Source organism: Chrysemys picta, chromosome 8, assembly GCF_011386835.1.
Source record: "Chrysemys picta bellii isolate R12L10 chromosome 8, ASM1138683v2, whole genome shotgun sequence".
Classification (NCBI taxonomy): Eukaryota; Metazoa; Chordata; order Testudines; family Emydidae; genus Chrysemys; species Chrysemys picta.
In genome coordinates, this window is record NC_088798.1 from 110,021,072 (window position 1) to 110,031,810 (window position 10,739).

Here is a 10,739-nt window from a genome sequence, read left to right on the forward strand (position 1 = left end):
TGGTCCCAGGGGCGGAGGAGTCTGCAGCTCGACCCTGGCAGAGAGGTGGTGACCTCGTGTCACGGAGTATTGGGGAACTCAGGGCCCTGCACCCCCGGCTTCCTGCGATTCACCATGACTCTCAGCCAGCCAGTAAAGCAGAAGGTTTATTTGGATGACAGGAACACAGTCCAAGACAGGTCTTGCAGGCACAGACAACAGGGCCCCCCTCAGTTAGGTCCAGCTTGGGGTCCCAGGGCATCCCAGCCCCCCCCTTTGGGGGGTCAGAGCCATCTCTGCCTCCCAGCCATCTCTCCAGCCTCCTTCCAGCCTGCTTCCAGCACTCTGCCTTCAGCGACCCCTCCCACAGCCTTTGTTCAGTTTCCCGGGCCCCGGAGTCATCTGACCTCCAACCCCCTCCTGGGTTCTCATGTTACAAGCTCAGGTATGTTCCCTTGGGCCGGCTCCCATCCCCCGATGCAGACCATCCTAGTCACACTCCCCTGTCAGCATTCACACACCCCAGCAAGAACAGTCCCAGTTCGTCACATCTCTCCCCCCTTCGAGACCGAACTGAGCAGGGTCACTTTAGCCAGTGACCCGGGGAAGTTCGAACCTACCCCCGTTCCCATGGATGCCCCCGCATCCCTCCAGTTCCTTGGTGAGAATTACACCAGGCCCCTTCCGTTCCACGCCCCCCCTTAGGTCGGGGGTGCTTGATGGCACTCGCAGTTCGCATGTGGGAAGGTTTATGCGGCCTGTGCCCTTTTCCCACCCCCATACCTCTGGGGTTCCAACTGGGCTGTGGTCTTCTCCCAGCGCTCCAGTCTGGAGGTCTGTGCTTTGGGCTCTCTTGGTTTAGAGCCGCCCTTTTAACCTTGGCCACCCTCTGGAAAGGATCCTTTATGCTGGGCAAGGGTCCTAAAGCTCTTTTCCCCTTGTCCCAGGCCTTCCTCCCCCTCTGACAGGGGTCACAGGATCCGCAGTACTGTCGGACAGTAACAAAGACCCCAGGCCAGTAAAAGCTCCGTAGCAGCCTCTGCTGGGTACGCCAGGTTCCCTGGTGCCCTGAGAGGGGAATGTCATGGGCCCGGCACAGCAGCTGGCGGCGATACTTCTGGGGTACCACCAGCTGCCTCCTGATCCCCCCTGACTCCATTTTCCCTGGGGGAGCCCATTCTCGGTACAGGAACCCCTTCTCCCACAGGAACCTTTTCCGGCCACCTCGTTCCATGGTCTGTACCGCATTGAGGTCGGCCAGGTCCCTTATCTTCCGCAAGGAGGGGTCTCTCTGTAACTCGGCCTGGAACTCAGCAGCTGGGACAGGGATGGCCACCTGCTCTTTCTCGCCCGCTGGGTCCGAAGCTGCAGCCTCCCTGAGCCGCGTCCCTGGGCGTTCCCTCCCCACCAGGTTAGGGTCCTGCGCCTCAGGCAAGGCACCCCCCCCAAGGCCAGGGCGCAGGGCCCCTCGCCGGCTCTGACTGCGGGTCACAACCAGTGCCTTTTGGGGGTTGCTTGGCCAGTTCTCCAGGTCCCCCCCCATCAATACCTCAGTGGGCAGATACGGGTGTACCCCCACATCCTTGGGGCCCTCCTTGGCCCCCCACTTCAGGTGTACCCTTGCCACGGGCACTTTGACTGGTGTTCCGCCCACCCCCGTCAGGATCAGGTAGGAGTTGGGCACCACCTGATCTGGGGCCACCACCTCGGGCCGGGCCAGCGTCACCTCTGCGCCCGTATCCCAGTATCCATTGACCTTCCTCCCATCCACCTCCAGGGGAACAAGGTACTCTCTCCGGAGGGACAGCCCCGCGCCCACCGTATAAACCAAAAACCCTGAGTCTGGGGCATCCAGCCCCCTAGAGGAGCTGGCCTGGGGCCCTTCTCTCTCTTGAGCAGTTGATAAGCTGCCAGCCCCTCTTGCGTGAGAAGCCTGCCCCTCGTCCGTCTGGGCCTCTACCAAGTTAACCCTATGCGGGTTCGGTCTGCTCAGTCTGTCCGTGAGCTTGGGGCACTGGGCCCGAACGTGGCCTCTTCGGCCGCAGTAATAGCAGCTCATGTCCTGTGGGTCCCCTCGAGCCGGTCGGTTGTCCCTGACGCTGGGCATTCCCCGTGGGAGGGGATTCCCCATATTCCCTCTTTGGGAGGTCCCAGGGTGACTCTCTCTCTGCATCACGGCGGGCCTGTTCCTTTGGGGCTCCTCCCTGCCACCCCCTGACCGGCTCTTTACAAACTCATCAGCCAGCTGCCCGGCGTGTCGCGGGTTCTCTGGCTTTCTGTCCACCAACCACAGCCTCAGGTCGGATGGGCACCGCTCATACAGTTGCTCCAGTACCAGCAGTTTAATCAGGTCCTCCTTCGTCTGGGCCCCACCAGCCCACTTGCTGGCGTATCTTTCCATGCGGACGGCTAGTTGCAGATATGAGATCTCAGGGGTTTTATCTTGACTCCGGAACCTTCCCCGGTACATCTCAGGAGTCAGCCCAAACTCACGTAGCAGGGCCTTTTTGAATAGTTCGTAGTCCCCTTTCTCTGCCTCTCCCAGTTGGCGGTACAATGCCACGGATTTGGGGTCCAGTAAGGGGGTAAGGACCCGGAGTCTGTCCGCGGGATCAACCCGGTGCAGCTCGCAGGCCGTCTCAAAGGCCTCCAGGAAGTCATCCATGTCCTCCCCCTCCTTGTATGGGGCCATGATGCACTTATCAAAGCTCCGTGCAGTCCTGGGTCCCCCCTCACTCACCGCAGCCGGGGGTTCGCTGCCCCTCAGTCTCGCCAGTTCCAGTTCATGCTGACGCTGTCTCTCATTCTCCTGTCTCTGTCTCTCTTCATGCTGACGCTGTCTCTCATTCTCCTCCCGTTCACGCTGATGCTGTCTCTCATTCTCCTCCCGTTCACGCTGATGCTGTCTCTCTTTCTCCTCCCGATCATGCTGACGCTGTCTCTCTTCATGCTGTCTCTGTTGTTCACGATCCTCCAGCTCCCTCAGTTTTAGCTCTTTCTCCCATTCCAGCCAATTCCGCTCCCCGGATGCCGAACGTCGCCGGGAGGCTCCTCTGCTGGCCGGCGGGCTTCGCCGGGGGGACCCCCTGCTGGCCGGGGGGATCACGGCGCCTTCGGTATTTGCTTGGCTCCTCCCCACCCTTCCCCTAGGCATAGGAAGGAGGGGTCTCGGGAAGCCCTCAGCAGCCGGCTGACCACTCCCAGCTGGGACAGACACTGGTGCCTGCGCTGCATTTGCCAGGCTGCTTCCCTGAGACACAGGGATCAGTTCATTCGCGCGATCTTCCGCCTCCAGCTGGGCGATGAGCTGTTCTTTGGTGAGCCTCCCAATGCGCAGCCGCCTCTGCTTGCACAGCTCCACCAGGTCGCTCTTAAGCCGCTTGGCATACATCTTCCTGCTGGCCACTCACCGGCCTGTGCGCTCCCAGCTCCCCACAGTTCCCAGGGGGCCCCCTAGTGTGCCAGCCCTTCTCGAGGTCACCACCTCTCTGCCAGGGTCGAGCTGCAGACTCCTCCGCCCCTGGGACCACTCGCTGCGATCCCACGGGGGACCCTGTTACTGCAAAAGTCCTTCTCGCTGGTCACACACTCCCAGGGGTAATAACCGTCTCTCTCCCACTCTTCAGCAGGCCTGGTCCCCGTCAATCCCCCTTCGTTTTACTGCTCCCCAGTCACTTACTGCAGGAAGCGCCGTCCACGGGGTGCAGTAGATCCCACCGCTGCCACCAGTTGTCACGGAGTATTGGGGAACTCAGGGCCCTGCACCCCCGGCTTCCTGCGATTCACCATGACTCTCAGCCAGCCAGTAAAGCAGAAGGTTTATTTGGATGACAGGAACACAGTCCAAGACAGGTCTTGCAGGCACAGACAACAGGGCCCCCCTCAGTTAGGTCCAGCTTGGGGTCCCAGGGCATCCCAGCCCCCCCCCTTTGGGGGGTCAGAGCCATCTCTGCCTCCCAGCCATCTCTCCAGCCTCCTTCCAGCCTGCTTCCAGCACTCTGCCTTCAGCGACCCCTCCCACAGCCTTTGTTCAGTTTCCCGGGCCCCGGAGTCATCTGACCTCCAACCCCCTCCTGGGTTCTCATGTTACAAGCTCAGGTATGTTCCCTTGGGCCGGCTCCCATCCCCCGATGCAGACCATCCTAGTCACACTCCCCTGTCAGCATTCACACACCCCAGCAAGAACAGTCCCAGTTCGTCACACCTCGAGAAGGGCTGGCACGCTAGGGGGCCCCCTGGGAACTGTGGGGAGCTGTGAGCACACAGGCCGGTGAGTGGCCAGCAGGAAGATGTATGCCAAGCGGCTTAAGAGCGACCTGGTGGAGCTGTGCAAGCAGAGGCGGCTGCGCATTGGGAGGCTCACCAAAGAACAGCTCATTGCCCAGCTGGAGGCGGAAGATCGCGCGAATGAACTGATCCCTGTGTCTCAGGGAAGCAGCCTGGCAAATGCAGCGCAGGCACCAGTGTCTGTCCCAGCTGGGAGTGGTCAGCCGGCTGCTGAGGGCTTCCCGAGACCCCTCCTTCCTATGCCTAGGGGAAGGGTGGGGAGGAGCCCAGCAAATACCGAAGGCGCCGTGACCCCCCCGGCCAGCAGGGGGTCCCCCCGGCGAAGCCCGCCGGCCAGCAGAGGATCCTCCCGGCAACGTTCGGCATCCGGGGAGCGGAATTGGCTGGAATGGGAGAAAGAGCTAAAACTGAGAGAGCTGGAGGATCGTGAACAACAGAGACAGCATGAAGAGAGACAGCGTCAGCATGAACGGGAGGAGAAAGAGAGACAGCATCAGCATGAAGAGAGACAGAGACAGCATGAACGGGAGGAGAATGAGAGACAGCATCAGCGTGAACGGGAGGAGAAAGAGAGACAGCATCAGCGTGAACGGGAGGAGAAAGAGAGACAGAGACAGGAGAATGAGAGACAGCGTCAGCATGACCTGGAACTGGCGAGATTGAAGGGCAGCGAACCCCCGGCTGCGGTGAGTGAGGGGGGACCCAGGACTGCACGGAGCTTTGATAAGTGCATCATGGCCCCATACAAGGAGGGGGAGGACATGGATGACTTCCTGGAGGCCTTTGAGACGGCCTGCGAGCTGCACCGGGTGGATCCCGCGGACAGACTCCGGGTCCTTACCCCCTTACTGGACCCCAAATCCGTGGCATTGTACCGCCAACTGGGAGAGGCAGGGAAAGGGGACTACGAACTATTCAAAAAGGCCCTGCTACGAGAGTTTGGGCTGACTCCTGAGATGTACCGGGAAAGGTTCCGGAGTCAAGATAAAACCCCTGAGATCTCCTATTTGCAACTAGCCGTCCGCATGGAAAGATACGCCAGCAAGTGGGCTGGTGGGGCCCAGACGAAGGAGGACCTGATTAAACTGCTGGTACTGGAGCAACTGTATGGGCGGTGCCCATCCGACCTGAGGCTGTGGTTGGTGGACAGAAAGCCAGAGAACCCGCGACACGCCGGGCAGCTGGCTGATGAGTTTGTAAAGAGCCGGACAGGGGGTGGCAGGGAGGAGCCCCAAAGGAACAGGCCCGCCGCGATGCAGAGAGAGAGTCACCCTGGGACCTCCCAAAGGGGGCCAGGCGTGCTGAAGAGTGAGAGAGAGACGGTTATTACCCCTGGGAGTGTGTGACCAGCGAGAAGGACTTTTGCAGTAACAGGGTCCCCCGGGGGGATCGCAGCGAGTGGTCCCAGGGGCGGAGGAGTCTGCAGCTCGACCCTGGCAGAGAGGTGGTGACCTCGAGAAGGGCTGGCACACTAGGGGGCCCCCTGGGAACTGTGGGGAGCTGTGAGCACACAGGCCGGTGAGTGGCCAGCAGGAAGATGTATGCCAAGCGGCTTAAGAGCGACCTGGTGGAGCTGTGCAAGCAGAGGCGGCTGCGCATTGGGAGGCTCACCAAAGAACAGCTCATTGCCCAGCTGGAGGCGGAAGATCGCGCGAATGAACTGATCCCTGTGTCTCAGGGAAGCAGCCTGGCAAATGCAGCGCAGGCACCAGTGTCTGTCCCAGCTGGGAGTGGTCAGCCGGCTGCTGAGGGCTTCCCGAGACCCCTCCTTCCTATGCCTAGGGGAAGGGTGGGGAGGAGCCCAGCAAATACCGAAGGCGCCGTGACCCCCCCGGCCAGCAGGGGGTCCCCCCGGCGAAGCCCGCCGGCCAGCAGAGGATCCTCCCGGCAACGTTCGGCATCCGGGGAGCGGAATTGGCTGGAATGGGAGAAAGAGCTAAAACTGAGAGAGCTGGAGGATCGTGAACAACAGAGACAGCATGAAGAGAGACAGCGTCAGCATGAACGGGAGGAGAAAGAGAGACAGCATCAGCATGAAGAGAGACAGAGACAGCATGAACGGGAGGAGAATGAGAGACAGCATCAGCGTGAACGGGAGGAGAAAGAGAGACAGCATCAGCGTGAACGGGAGGAGAAAGAGAGACAGAGACAGGAGAATGAGAGACAGCGTCAGCATGACCTGGAACTGGCGAGATTGAAGGGCAGCGAACCCCCGGCTGCGGTGAGTGAGGGGGGACCCAGGACTGCACGGAGCTTTGATAAGTGCATCATGGCCCCATACAAGGAGGGGGAGGACATGGATGACTTCCTGGAGGCCTTTGAGACGGCCTGCGAGCTGCACCGGGTGGATCCCGCGGACAGACTCCGGGTCCTTACCCCCTTACTGGACCCCAAATCCGTGGCATTGTACCGCCAACTGGGAGAGGCAGGGAAAGGGGACTACGAACTATTCAAAAAGGCCCTGCTACGAGAGTTTGGGCTGACTCCTGAGATGTACCGGGAAAGGTTCCGGAGTCAAGATAAAACCCCTGAGATCTCCTATTTGCAACTAGCCGTCCGCATGGAAAGATACGCCAGCAAGTGGGCTGGTGGGGCCCAGACGAAGGAGGACCTGATTAAACTGCTGGTACTGGAGCAACTGTATGGGCGGTGCCCATCCGACCTGAGGCTGTGGTTGGTGGACAGAAAGCCAGAGAACCCGCGACACGCCGGGCAGCTGGCTGATGAGTTTGTAAAGAGCCGGACAGGGGGTGGCAGGGAGGAGCCCCAAAGGAACAGGCCCGCCGCGATGCAGAGAGAGAGTCACCCTGGGACCTCCCAAAGGGGGAATATGGGGAATCCCCTCCCACGGGGAAGGCCCAGCATCAGGGACAACCGACCGGCTCGAGGGGACCCACGGGACCTGAGCTGCTATTACTGCGGCCGAAGAGGCCACGTTCGGGCCCAGTGCCCCAAGCTCAAGGACAGACTGAGCAGACCGAACCCGCACCGGGTTAACTTGGTAGAGGCCCAGACGGACGAGGGGCAGGCTTCCCACGCAAGAGGGGCTGGCAGCTTATCAACTGCTCAAGAGAGAGAAGGGCCCCCGGCCAGCTTCTCTGGAGGGCCAGATGCTCCGGATTCAAAGTTCTCCGTTTACAGGGTTGGCGCGGGGCTGTCCCTGCGGAGCGAGTGCCTTGTTCCCCTGGAGGTGGATGGGAAGAAAGTTTATGGATACTGGGACACGGGCGCAGAGGTGACACTGGCCCGGCCCGAGGTGGTGGCCCCAGATCGGGTGGTGCCCAACACCTTCCTGACCCTGACCGGGGTGGGCGGGACCCCATTTAAGGTTCCCGTAGCGAGGGTACACCTGAAATGGGGGGCCAAGGAGGGCCCCAAGGACGTGGGAGTGCACCACCATTTGCCCACTGAGGTGTTGATGGGGGGGGACCTAGAGGACTGGCCAAGCAGCCCCCAGACCGCCTTAGTCGTGACCCGTAGCCAGAGCCGGCGAGGGGCACTACGCCCTGACCTTGGGAAGGAAGTCCCACCGGAGGCACCGAACCCTTCCCGGGTGGGGAGGGAACACCCAAGGACAGGCCGCGGGGTGGCTGGGGCTTCCGACCCAGCCGACGAGAGGGAGCAGGTCCCCATCCCTTCCTCAGCCGCCGAGTTCCAGGCCGAGTTGCAGAAGGACCCCTCCCTGCGGAAGCTAAGGGGCCTGGCTGACCTCAGTGTGGGACAGACCATGAGGAGAGGATGCAAGGAGAGGTTCCTGTGGGAGAAGGGGTTCCTGTACCGAGAGTGGGCTCCCCCGGGGGAAGTGGAGTCGTGGGGGATCAGGAGGCAGCTGGTGGTTCCCCAGAAGTTTCGCCACAAGCTACTGTACCTGGCCCATGACATCCCTCTCGCAGGGCACCAGGGGATCCGGCGCACCAGGCAGAGGCTGCTACAGAACTTTTACTGGCCCGGGGTCTTCACCAACGTCCGGCAGTACTGCCGATCCTGTGACCCCTGCCAGAGGGTGGGGAAGGCCCGGGACAAGGGGAAGGCAGCATTGAGACCTTTGCCCATCATAGAGGAGCCTTTCCAGAAGGTGGCCATGGACATAGTGGGACCTCTCAGCAAGACGACCCGGTCTGGGAAGAAATACATCCTGGTGGTGGTAGATTTCGCCACCCGCTACCCCGAGGCAGTGCCCTTATCGTCCATTGAAGCAGACACTGTGGCGGATGCGCTGCTGACCATTTTCAGCCGAGTGGGGTTCCCCAAGGAAGTCTTGACGGACCAAGGGTCCAACTTCATGTCGGCCCTACTCCGGTGCTTGTGGGAGAGATGTGGGGTCCGGCACAACTGGGCCTCAGCATATCACCCCCAATCCAACGGGCTGGTGGAGAGGTTCAATGGGACGCTAAAAATGATGCTGAAAACATTTATGAATCAGCACCCGCAGGACTGGGACAAGTACTTACCTCACCTGCTGTTTGCGTACAGGGAGGTACCCCAGGAGTCTACCGGGTTTTCGCCTTTCGAACTGCTATATGGAAGGCGGGTAAGGGGGCCCCTGGACCTGATGAGAGACGAATGGGAGGGGAAGGCCACTCCTGACGGAGAGTCGGTGGTGGAGTATGTCCTGACCTTCCGGGAACGACTTGCCGAGCTCATGGGCCTGGCCAGGGAGAATCTGGCCAGAGCCCAGAGGAAGCAGAAGGTCTGGTATGACCGCACAGCACGGGCCCGCGCCTTCGCCACTGGGGATCAGGTGATGGTCCTCATACCCGTGAGGAAAAACAAACTCCAGGCCGCCTGGGAAGGGCCCTTCAAGGTTGTCAAGCAACTAAACGAGGTAAACTATGTGGTGGAGCTGTCGAACCGGGCACACCACCACCGGGTGTACCATGTGAATATGATGAAGCCATATTATGACAGGGGGAATATGGTATTGGCCGTGTGTGGACAGTGGGAGGGGCAGGGAGATGACCCTTTAGTAGATCTATTCCCTGGGACAAGAGTTGGCTTCCCCCTGGAAGCAATTCCCCTCTCTGATCGGCTAACCCCTGCCCAGCGAGCTGAGATCGGAGGGGTGCTGCATCTGTACCAGCAGCTGTTTTCCAACCAGCCTGGACGCACTAATCTGACTGTCCACCGGGTGCAGACAGGATCGCACCCGCCTATAAAATGCTCCCCCTTCCGAGCCACAGGGAAAACTGCTCAGGACCTGGAAAGAGAGGTCAATGACATGCTGGCTTTGGGGGTGATCCAGCCGTCTTCCAGCCCTTGGGCCTCGCCGGTGGTGCTGGTCCCCAAAAAGGACGGGTCGATCCGGTTCTGTGTGGACTATCGGAAGCTCAACGCCATCACTGTAGCCGATGCCTACCCCATGCCCAGGCCGGACGAGCTCCTAGACAAGCTGGGAGGTGCTCGGTACCTTACCACCATGGATCTTACAAAGGGCTATTGGCAAGTGCCGCTGGATGCAGATGCCAGGCTGAAATCGGCCTTTGTCACCCCTCTGGGGCTCTATGAGTTCCTGACCCTGCCCTTCGGCCTCAAGGGAGCGCCGGCCACCTTCCAGCGCCTGGTGGATCAGCTACTGAGGGGGATGGAGAGTTTTGCCGTGGCGTATATCGATGACATCTGTGTCTTTAGCCAGACCTGGGAGGACCACATATCCCAGGTTAGACAAGTGCTGGACCGACTCCAGAAGGCTGGGCTGACCGTAAAACCGGAGAAGTGCAAGGTGGGGATGGCTGAGGTATCCTACCTAGGCCACCGGGTGGGAAGCGGCTGCCTAAAGCCGGAACCAGCCAAAGTGGAGGTGATCAGAGACTGGCCCGCTCCTCAAACCAAAAAGCAGGTCCAAGCCTTTATTGGGATGGCAGGGTACTATCGGAGGTTCGTGCCCCACTTTAGCGCCATAGCTGCCCCCATCACTGAGCTGTGCAAGAAGGGGAAGCCAGACAAAGTGGTCTGGACCGAGGAGTGCCAGGAGGCTCTCCGGGCGCTGAAGGAGGCTCTGGTCAGTGGCCCAGTTCTGGCAAACCCAGACTTTGACAAGCCCTTTATGGTGTTCACCGACGCCTCAGACACAGGACTGGGGGCGGTGTTAATGCAGGAGGATGAAAAGGGGGAGAGACACCCCATCGTGTACCTGAGCAAGAAGTTGCTACCCCGGGAGCAGAACTACGCGGCCATCGAGAAGGAATGCCTGGCCATGGTGTGGGCCCTCAAGAAACTAGAGCCATATCTCTTTGGGCGTCACTTCACCGTGCACACCGACCACTCTCCCCTGACCTGGCTGCACCAGATGAAAGGAGCCAACGCCAAGCTCCTGAGATGGAGCCTGCTCCTGCAGGATTATGACATGGATGTGGTCCATGTGAAGGGACGTGACAACCTGATAGCGGACGCATTGTCCCGGAGAGGGAGCCCTGAACTTCCCCAGGTCACTGGTCAGAGTGACCCCGCTCAGTTCAGTCTCGAAGGGGGGAGAG